Genomic DNA, 10,371 nt, shown 5'->3' on the forward strand with positions numbered 1-10,371 from the left:
CCTAGCTGCCTTGGGGCTATAAAAGGGACCCCTAGGCGCATGGAGGAGAACACCAAGCAACCTTTGAGCTTTGTTGATCATTCACACTTCACTCTTGCGCACTAGTTCGACATTCTTAGTGATTTGAGCTCTGTTCTAGTGAGAATCTTGAGATATTGTTTTTGAGCTCAAGTCTTGATCGTGTGTGTGCGTACTTGCTGTGGTTTTGAGTGTGTTGCTTCCCTCCCTTACTCCTGTGCTTCATATTGATTCTTATTGTAAGGGCGAGAGACTCCAAGTTGTGGAGATTCCTCGCAAACAGGAAAAGAGCAAAGTAAAAAGAACACCGTGGTATTCAAGTTGATCACTGGATCACTTGAGAGGAGTTGAGTGCAACTCTCGTCCGTTGGGACGCCACAACGTGGAGTAGGCAAGTTTTGTACTTGGCCAAACCACGGGATAAACCACTGTGCCATCTCTATGTTGATCTCTTTGTGGTTATCGTGTTGTGCAAGTTCTCCTCTCTAGCCACTTGGCTTAATTGTGCTAACTCCTAATCAAGTTTTGTGGCATTAAGTTTCAAGTTTTTACAGGATCACCTATTCACCCCCCTAGGTGCTCTCACTCTTGTTGCTTGGATTGCTTTCTCCTTATTATTCTAATTCTTCTAAGTGCTTTGTAAAGCTAGCAAGAGACACCTAAATGTGTGGTGATCCAGATTAAATATAGGCGAGGAGGGGCGTGAGGCGTCGATCCGAGATTAATCGGCTCTTAGCGCATACCGGTTCATAAAAGGTTATAATCTAATCCGAGTCGTGGAGATCTGGTCGGGCGGCTTAGATCGGAGCTTACACCTTCGGCTCGAGTAGTTTGCAAAAGAGACCCTATAGTTTTTGAAATAAACATGCAATCCTATCTAGTACTAAGAAAATTGAATTTAGGCCCTAAAATTTGTGAACTCAACCCTATGTTTCTTCAAAATGGTGCCAACAGTTCAGAGCTCGCTGGTTTTTATAAAATTAATCCTGAAAGTGATTTTTAATAAAAATAAATCTAGGAATCTTAGAAAATGCATAACTTACTCATTTTAAGTCCGAATTTAGTGGTTCTTGAACCTACGATTTTGTAGTGGCGTGTAGAATACTTCTATGCAGTTATTTCTATGTTTGGTGTAATGTTATTTGTATCCATTGTTTGCTTATTTGCATGTATTGCTATGAGTAGAAGCAAGATGACGAAGAATCTTGAAGCCCAACTTTTGGGACAACATCTAGAGAGCAAGGTCATCACAAGTATAAGGCAATACAAAATTGTAGCGACACTAGATTTATCATTATTGTTGGATTATTTATTGTTCATGATAAGATCATTTTGTTAATTGGAACATGGAACTTAACCTGAGATAAAAGTGCTACCACAAGGGTGGAATGAGACGTCCTTGGCTGAATAATCAGGAAAGCTAGTAGAGGACTACCTTACCCGAAAGGGGCAACCACGGTGTGAGGAGCTGTCGGTATAAGGAGGTTCTCGAGTCGATCGTGCTGCGATGGCTTTTCGGACGAGGGATTCCTATATCGCCCCCTTATCGTAGAAACCGTAGCGGGTTTTCTGAAGCTAGTAAAACTTTGTAAAGATCGCGTAGTGGATCCCTAGCCATTCACCATAGAAGTGTTTAAGTGCCTTGCAAACCCTGGCACATCCCACGCGGTGGGTCATTACAATGGTCCTCGTCTCCCTCGTCGGGGAAGCCGCGGGGATAGAGGGATACCGAGTGGCGACGTTCGAGGGGCGACATAGCGGGTGGGGGCGGGCAACACAAGGTAGGGGGCGTCGGGGCAGAGGGGGAGGGGATGAGGCATGAGGGGGGCGTGCCCGTCGCCACTGTCGAGCTCTGTTGCAGTGGAGTTAGGGACAGCAGCAACAAGGCGTAGTAGCGGAGCGTGGGGGCAAGGACAGGGGCGGGGCTGGGGGCATAGGGACGGAGGCTAGAGGCGTCGTGGCGTCGTGACGCGGTAGTAGCATGGGGTCACGGGGCTAGGGGCTTGGGGCATGGGGAGGACGCCGCCAATCTCGTCGCGGCGGTGGGGGTGAGGACAGGGGGCGGGGGGCTGCTGGAGTGGGGAGGGGGCATGCAACGCGAGGGGGAGCGGGGGCAGGGGCGAGGGTTGCTGGAGTGGGGAGGGGGCATGCAACGTGAGGGGGAGCGGGGGCAGGGGCACGGTGGGGGTGTGGACGTCTACGTTGCTTTCTTAATAGAGTACTAGAGATTATTTAATTGAGATGATATTTACTTATACTTAGTAACTACTAATAATTTTTTGACCAACAAAATAAAAAGTGATGCTCAGCCTTAATCATTTTCCTTGGTAAGCATTAAACAACACTTTTTCCAGACGTGTTGAGCGATGACCGTATGAGAGCCCACCTGTGTTATAATCGCACCAGGTCAAGTACGGGTACGACTAAAGGAGTATGAAGGATGCTACGATGAGTTCGGGGAGGTCTAGACTGTTATCTTCTAGTCAACTATGATGATGGAGGATCGTTATCATCATATGATATATTTATTTAGCTATTTTATACAGAATTTATATTATATATTAAAGATGTGACATTGATTTCTGTATCATGAGTCATTATACATGTGAGACTTAATTCTGAGACACATTTGAAACGCGTCTAGATTTACCCTTAAATCCAAATGTGACGAGTTTTGAGATGTGTTACCTCAGCATTGTGGCCCATGACACTGAACCCGAGATCCAAATCAAAATTTATAACGTGCGGAGTCTAATCGTATTTAAAAAAACTAAAATAATAGTGTGGTTAACTACTGCCAAAGTTAATGTATGTTTTTTGTTTTGTCCTAAGTTAAAATGCCTTCACATTAATAAAAAAGTAAATATTAAACAGGTATCATTACAAAACACATTTTCATTGTATGCCGATATTTAATATCGGAGATTTTAATAAATTTGTCTATAAGCTTGGACGTATTTAAGATAGTTTGATTTGAAAAAAAAATCAAAACGTTAAGTTTCTTTGGGATGCTGGTAGTACTAGCTTTGGATTCGGGTTTGTTCGGTTACGTCAATTTAGAAAGGGATCGGAGAGGATTAAATTAAATCCCCTCCAAATTCCCTCCGGTCTTTTTTTGGTTTGGTGTAACCGAACAATTTCTCAATAGTTCTCGCATTAATTGTACCAGATAAAAACAAACAATAGATTTCTAGATAAAGTACTCTCTTGCTCCTCGCCGACTTGCCCATAGGATTTTTAGACAAAATATATTCTGGACAAATTCGAAGTTCCAACTAACTATTAGCTCATTGATTCAGGCAAATTGTAGCTACTACTTCACTTAGCTGCTAATCGTGCCATGGTCCTCCAAACCCACGATTTCCAGTTGAAACCCTGACCTCCATTTAGGATGTATTTGGTTGAATGTAGATTGACAACAACTATATTTTCTATGATGTTTGGATAAGAGTCACACGAGAGCGAAGTAAACACTAGATGAATTTTTGATAACGGGTGGCCTAAAAAATCGAGGGAACTATGTCGCTTCGGTTTCATCCTACTTTAACCTCAAATCAAACGTATCTCGTTGATTCCATCTCGTGCCAACTTCTTGACACTGATGCGTTGTTGCAATGCCTCAGCAGCACTCGTCAGGCGTCGGTAACCTGTTCGTTGTTCAGGCTTTGATTGCAGTAGATTTTTTTTGTTGAAAAAATGATTTTGCAATAGTTCTTTCCATTGATCCTGAGACTCAATTCAGAGTCCTCCATCGCCTCCCACGACAGTGACGGAGCTAGAAACATTTTAGGAGATGCTGAACTAAACAATTTCGCTAAACCATTCACAATAGTTAATATAATAATAGTTTAAAATAGTTTTGTATTTAAACATCATCATAAAATACATAATAAAAAATATAACGGACAATTCAGGAGATGCTTTAGGAGGCTTTATGAGCCCGAATGTGTTAGACTGTTTGAGCCCCACCCGCTATTTGATGGGTACTTATTTTATCACATGGAAAACTGGCTCAAAAATCAGCATTGGATGGTGATTTGGATCTTTGGACAGAGACAGAGAGAGAGATTTGGTGGACCGTTTCAGGAAATGCCTGACACGCGGTTGACGAGCGTAAGTTTTTTCCTTGCTTTTTTTCTCTGAGACCTCGATTTAAGTTCAACCAACCAAAATTCAGAGAACGAAATGAAGGTCCAACAAAAAACAAAAAAGAACTCGTGTTCGAAAGCTAAAATAGTGCTCCGATCAGCAGCTGCGGCTGCAGTTTGTCAGCTGCTGGCCACTGGCTACTTTAGAAACCTAAAATCCCCTTCGAAATTGAAGCGAATTGAGATAAAAATAAACTAATTTTTTCTCTAATCTTCTTCAATCCTAAAGATAATTTGAGTCCCTAGGAACACCGCCACCGACCGGACCATAGCTCGGTTCGAGGGAGAGGGCTTAACAGGTCGGATCTGCTAACAATTCATTTGGAGAGGCCTATGACATCATCTTCCGGCCCAGTTCTTAAGGTAGCCCACAGAAGGATTTGCCGACATTCAAATCTGGCCCAGTTGCCAAATTGAGGCTTGAGTTTTCGGCGTCGACAGTTTGCGCCCTTTTTAGATAGGGAAAACAAATCCGCTCCGCCGCCCTCAACTACTGTGTAACTTTGATTTTACCTTTTGAAATTACAAAATTAGATTTTTTTTTTCAGATTTCGTATAACTCTTAAAATCTTCTAAGTTATCTTTCATAAGCTGTTTTGGCTAACGTGGTGCTACACATTCCACGGTCGCCTAGGCGCGCTTAAACAAGACGATATTTTGAATGTCGGTTGGTAAATTTTAAGAGCTGAATAGCTCAATTCAGCGGTAATAATGCACGATAGAGATGTCAAATGCGAGGAATCAGAAAAGGGACTAAAATGGCAGAAGCAAAGTATATCCCCTTAATACGCCAGGAAGATCTAGGACCTCGAGGCTGGAGCTAGCCACCAGAGAAGAGAAACTTTGAGTTGGACATAATAATTTCAATGATCTGGCATCACTGCATCAGCCGAAGCAACAAAAAGTTGGCCATTGCCATGAAAATATTTAAAGCTTCCACCTCATCATGAACATGCTTTATTTTCTGATTAAGTTAAAACTGAATATCCTAATTTTTTCAACACTGGAACTCTATTTTTCTAAGTAATTCATATTTTTTTCCAATAAAAAATACACTAATTTTTTTTGGAAAAATAGAAATTCTTTGGGGAAAAAAAGATTCCCAAACTAGCCTGATTAATTCTTTCACGGGTCCAGTTTCGTGGGCGCAAGCGCAACAGCGTCCAGTAAAACTAATACCGATATGATGTGTTGTGTTGATAGCTCATGCAAACGAGGAGTTACTCTCCCGCCAATGGATGCCTCCCCCCTGCTCTCCGCCACCTCCCTCCCATCATCTCCTGCGTCGTCGATTCGGCGGCGGCACATGCATGCAGGTTGGTTCGTCTTCTCTATGCATGCGCCTTACCCATCTTCGTTCGTGTATTCCTTCGTCCTGGTGAAAGAATCATCGGACAGATGCAGGTCGTCGTCGGCAACGCAGCATCCTATCCATGGCCAGCCGTGGGGATTGAAGAGAGAGGCAGCGGGGAAAGAAGGCTGGACCACTGGACCAGAGGATCGGCCGGCAAGCTTCCCTTATCGTATTCATGAATACTAGTTGAGTGCCCGTGCGTTGCAACGGAACCATATAATAACACTATAATTTATATACATATGTGTATTATATTGTTACGAGAAAATGTTTCGGAATCTATTTGTGCACGTGCGATGCCACAAAAGTTAAAATTTAGTATAAAATATAGATATAGAATGACAAATATCACTACGATATAAATATACAAAAGTTAAAATTTAATATAAAATATTAGAGCAGAATGATTACATAAAAACAAAACACATATTACCATTGACCTCAATCTCTCATAAATTCTTTGTCAACAATCAATATAGAACTAAACTTGTACAAATCAAATTATACTACAATACGAATATAACCAAAATAAAGTCTAAGAAGTGATGACTAACGTTCAGCCATGCGGACTACCATCCCAGGACAATGGCTATCAACGCTCCTCTCCATAAATAGCAGCTCCACCTGCACCAAGACACCGTCATCGCCAAACCAGCCATCAGATCATCTCACGGTTACAATAGTAGCGCTTTCATATGTATGGGTCCTAGGGATGCAATTCATGGCTTAAACGTTATCCAAAACTGTCATTCCAAATTTCAATTCAAGCCCCAACCTGACTGCAACCCAATCATACACATATGAAGAGCTATTCCATAATTTGGTTTTGTTATATATTATTCTTTGAAAAGAAGCACACAATATTAATAGAAAAATTACTTTACTATACATTGATACATGCACATGCAAATTCTAGTACCAGTGCCATTTTGAACAAAATTTGGAATCTCCAGAGATATATGAAGTATGATACTTAGCAAAGCAAAGATAAAGAAATTTTTTGATGAACCAACCAGAAGTAACATAAGGGGCACTCTGGTATGTGCATAAGTGACCACAAAAAATGGTGGCAAACTATTTTCTATATAACAAAACGAATATCACAGAAAATGGATATGAGAAATTCCTATCTTTGCAAAAAATGAACCCGAGAAGCTCTAGTAATTTTCTCCTTATCCAAATGAACATGAGAAACTCCTATCTTGGCAAAAAAATGTGTCTCTGTCTTTTTAGAAAGTGTGATATTTTTCATATAACAAAACGAATATCACAGAAAATGGTGACAAATTATTCAAGCATAATAAAATATTTCATAATCACGAAATTTGGGAGGCCATCATTACGGGATGCAGCACAGCAAGGCAAAACCAATCATGTAGTTCACAACAACAGACATCATTTTATCAGTAACCATTCGTTGTCTGATAATACAGTCAAATTGTAAAAAGTTCATGACATATGATCCATAATTGACTTCTAATCTAACATTAAGTACCGAGAGCACAAATAGAAAAACTTTGGAAATGCAACAAGAGACAACCAATCTTGTTGTCTTGCTTGGGACTGGTCGGACATTGATAGTATCCAAGCACCCAACGAGCTGCTCAACGGTACTGTCGGTACATGTGGAGGGAGAGGGTCTAGTTGCGTTTCCAGGTGGCTCTCCTCGAGGGCCTGTACTTGTGGTGGGTGTGGCCATTGCGGTGCAGGCCACAAAACTTCTTGCTTGCCGAGGTGAGGCCATGGAGCTCACAATGCTTGTGCAAAGGGTTGCATAGCTAGTTGATCATCAGGTCTGTTTTGATGTCTTTGTGGGCAACGTCCACAAGGATGATCTCAAAGTACTTGTAGGCGCTATCCTATGTTAGTATAGATGGGCTCGGCACGTCAAGCAATTAGCAAAAAAAGATTTGACAGAAATCAACAAGCTAGTATGTTCAAAGAGGAATGTTCATGTTACAATCCGATGTACCTCGTTCACCCAGTAGGAGTTAAGAACCCTCAGTCCACCAAGCTTGCGTCTAGCTCTCTCCTCAGCGAGAGACCTCTTGTACCTCTAGAACTTGAGTTGGGTGATACCCTGGTGCTTGGGCTAGCCATAGATAATACACTTGGGCAAAGGCCTCTTCCTACCACCACGCCTCACACGGACAAGGTACACAACATAACCCTGAAGATAAATTACCACAACACAACGTCAAATAAAATCATGACATTGGTACTCAAACTGCAATAATTAAATAAAGTAAACAAGCCTAACATAGCATACTACGTGTCTAATGCTAAAAAAGCATACACCAAAAAATTCTTCCAGATTATACAATATTTAGGCTATTTTAGATTGATAACTTTTGCTACGCATCTAGATATGGTAAAGTTATGAACCTAGAGATGCCAAAACATGTTATAGTTTGGCACAGAGGGAGTAAGTAACAAAAAAGGCATACAAATCAGACAGTTGCATAACTGCAACAAGACCCCCCCGTGTGGCAGTAAAGCAAGCAATGGCTCACACTAACTCAGGCGAGTTAATTGCTTGACCAATGAAAAATGGTGTTTCCCCACTACCCCTTTTAAATCTGCTAGCAACGTGAACATTATGGTAGGCACGGGATATTTAATTAGATCCATTTATCTATCCAAATACGGGGACGACAGCATTTTCTTATGAATGCTAAGCAAAGCAGGAAAAAAAACAAGCACATGCGAGCAGCAAAAGAGGCATACATTACGCCTAACCGCGACACAACCAGGGGAAAAAACTCACGGGGGGATTAGAGGGAATTGAGGGGGAAATTACTTCATAAAACTCATAAAACTGCACTCAAAGAAAGCTGGCGTCAAAGGCAAAGAAAAAAACAACTGGCTACTTCAAATTGATCGAACGGGAGAAATAAACTGAACTGAAATAGTGAAATGTACTTGGTTAGATATCTCACATATTATAACCTATATTTTACAAGGAACACAAACAGAAGTCCAAGAAGAGTTCAGTTAATATATTCATTTGTATTTTCTCTATATTACTCAGCAATATGAGAACAAGCTGAACCTTATGTGAAGCATGGAATAGAAAAGACACCTTCAGCCGCCAGACCTAAGTCCTCAGACCTGATTTTACATTATACAATGCATATTGACTTTCCCGACCAATACATTCATCAATTTCCTTAAAAAATTGGCATAATTCTGTACGAGGGGGAAAAATTCCAACTGATGTCTAATGGAATGTTTCCATGTATGTTGGTAAAAGACTGACAACAGAAAAGTGAACCTAAAGTCCTAAATATTGTTTTTGTCATACAAGTGGAACAATCTGACACTGACCAGTGTATCTGAAGCAAATCAATGTAATCTGTAGACAAGCGTTTAAGACTCATTTCAATACTTTCTTTGATATTGGCAGCACCAACACGAACCACTTTTGCATTGTCTCAAAGAAATGTAGACCACTCTGAATAACCGGCAACTTTGGTGGCCAAAATTATCTAAAATCCAAAGGAAAAAAACAAGACACGTCTTACAGTCAGACATTAAACATAACATCACATAGTGTAAAACTTGGGGATTGTGCATTAAAAGAACTGACAGGTAGCACGGTGTTATTACTTATTAGTAAAAGTTATGCTTCTAAACTCTGGCACCAATTTGAATGACGAAAGCAAGTGTATTGTGTAAGAATCGTTGTTAGCACAGAAATAAAAATTTAACAATCCATTTAGGTTACCTTGTCTCGTGGTTTTGATTGCATCCACCTGCCAATACAAAAACAGACATAAAACATAGAAGTAGCATGATGATTATCTAGATTTGGTTTTGACTGACCGTGTTGGTTTCCTTGTGGTATGCTCCTTCTCCAATGCTCCAGGACCAAGTTACCCACGTGCCCCCGCCAGCCCTATTTCCCTACGTCGTTGCTCACCTCTGGTCTCTGCAGATTCGACAGCTGCAGGTTCGCTGGTGAACGAACATCTGCAATGCACATCTGCGACACGCGCGCACGACAGGTTCCAACACCGTGACCTACAAACACAAAATGTTTTTAGAGAGGTTCCAATTTCAGTTTGTGCATGACTTTTGATGGCACCCATTCACTGTGCGGCGATACTCTATAACTTTATTATAGATACCACTATTATACCACGATAGATCAAGGTAGTGGTCCCTTCTCTTTTGTGTTAGTAAAAAAAATTGAAGCTGATACAAAGTAATGTCATGTGTTAGATGCTAATGTTCAGTGAAATTTTTTTGGGATGCTAACAGAATCTGTGTGATCTCATGAATGGGTTTTCTTTTATAAATGATGGAGTATACGATGTAAACTCATAACACTTAAGGTCAATTTGTTAGTCAATTTGGCACAGCTCCACGAGTGAAAAAGTAAACCTAGATACCAGATTAACATAGATCCAAGGAACACATGATGCTAATGTTCAGTGAAATTTTTTTTGGGATGCTGACAGAATCTGTGTGATCTAATGAATGGGTTTTCTTTTATAAATGATGGAGTATACGATGTAAACTCATAACACTTAAGGTCAATTTGTTAGTCAATTTGGCACAGCTCCACGAGTGAAAAAGTAAACCTAGATACCAGATTAACATAGATCCAAGGAACACATGATGCTAATGTTCAGTGAAATTTTTTTTGGGATGCTGACAGAATCTGTGTGATCTAATGAATGGGTTTTCTTTTATAAATGATGGAGTATACGATGTAAACTCATAACACTTAAGGTCAATTTGTTAGTCAATTTGGCACAGCTCCACGAGTGAAAAAGTAAACCTAGATACCAGATTAACATAGATCCAAGGGTGGAGGCCCAGAATCATGTGTTTAATGCAGGAAGG

At 40.7% G+C, this 10,371-nt stretch overlaps 1 long non-coding RNA gene across 1 annotated transcript; it reads right to left on the bottom strand.

The window, feature by feature from the left end:
• Positions 1–6,073: 6,073 nt before the first annotated feature.
• On the bottom strand, positions 6,074–9,530 carry LOC103626354 (uncharacterized). Its single transcript, XR_002261942.1, has 4 exons — positions 9,248–9,530; positions 8,848–9,008; positions 7,493–7,690; positions 6,074–6,144 (listed from the first exon to the last, which is right to left on the bottom strand). It is a non-coding gene; the product is annotated as an uncharacterized lncRNA (long non-coding RNA).
• Positions 9,531–10,371: the final 841 nt, after the last annotated feature.

Source organism: Zea mays, chromosome 5 (assembly GCF_902167145.1).
Source record: "Zea mays cultivar B73 chromosome 5, Zm-B73-REFERENCE-NAM-5.0, whole genome shotgun sequence".
NCBI classification, from domain to species: domain Eukaryota; kingdom Viridiplantae; phylum Streptophyta; class Magnoliopsida; order Poales; family Poaceae; genus Zea; species Zea mays.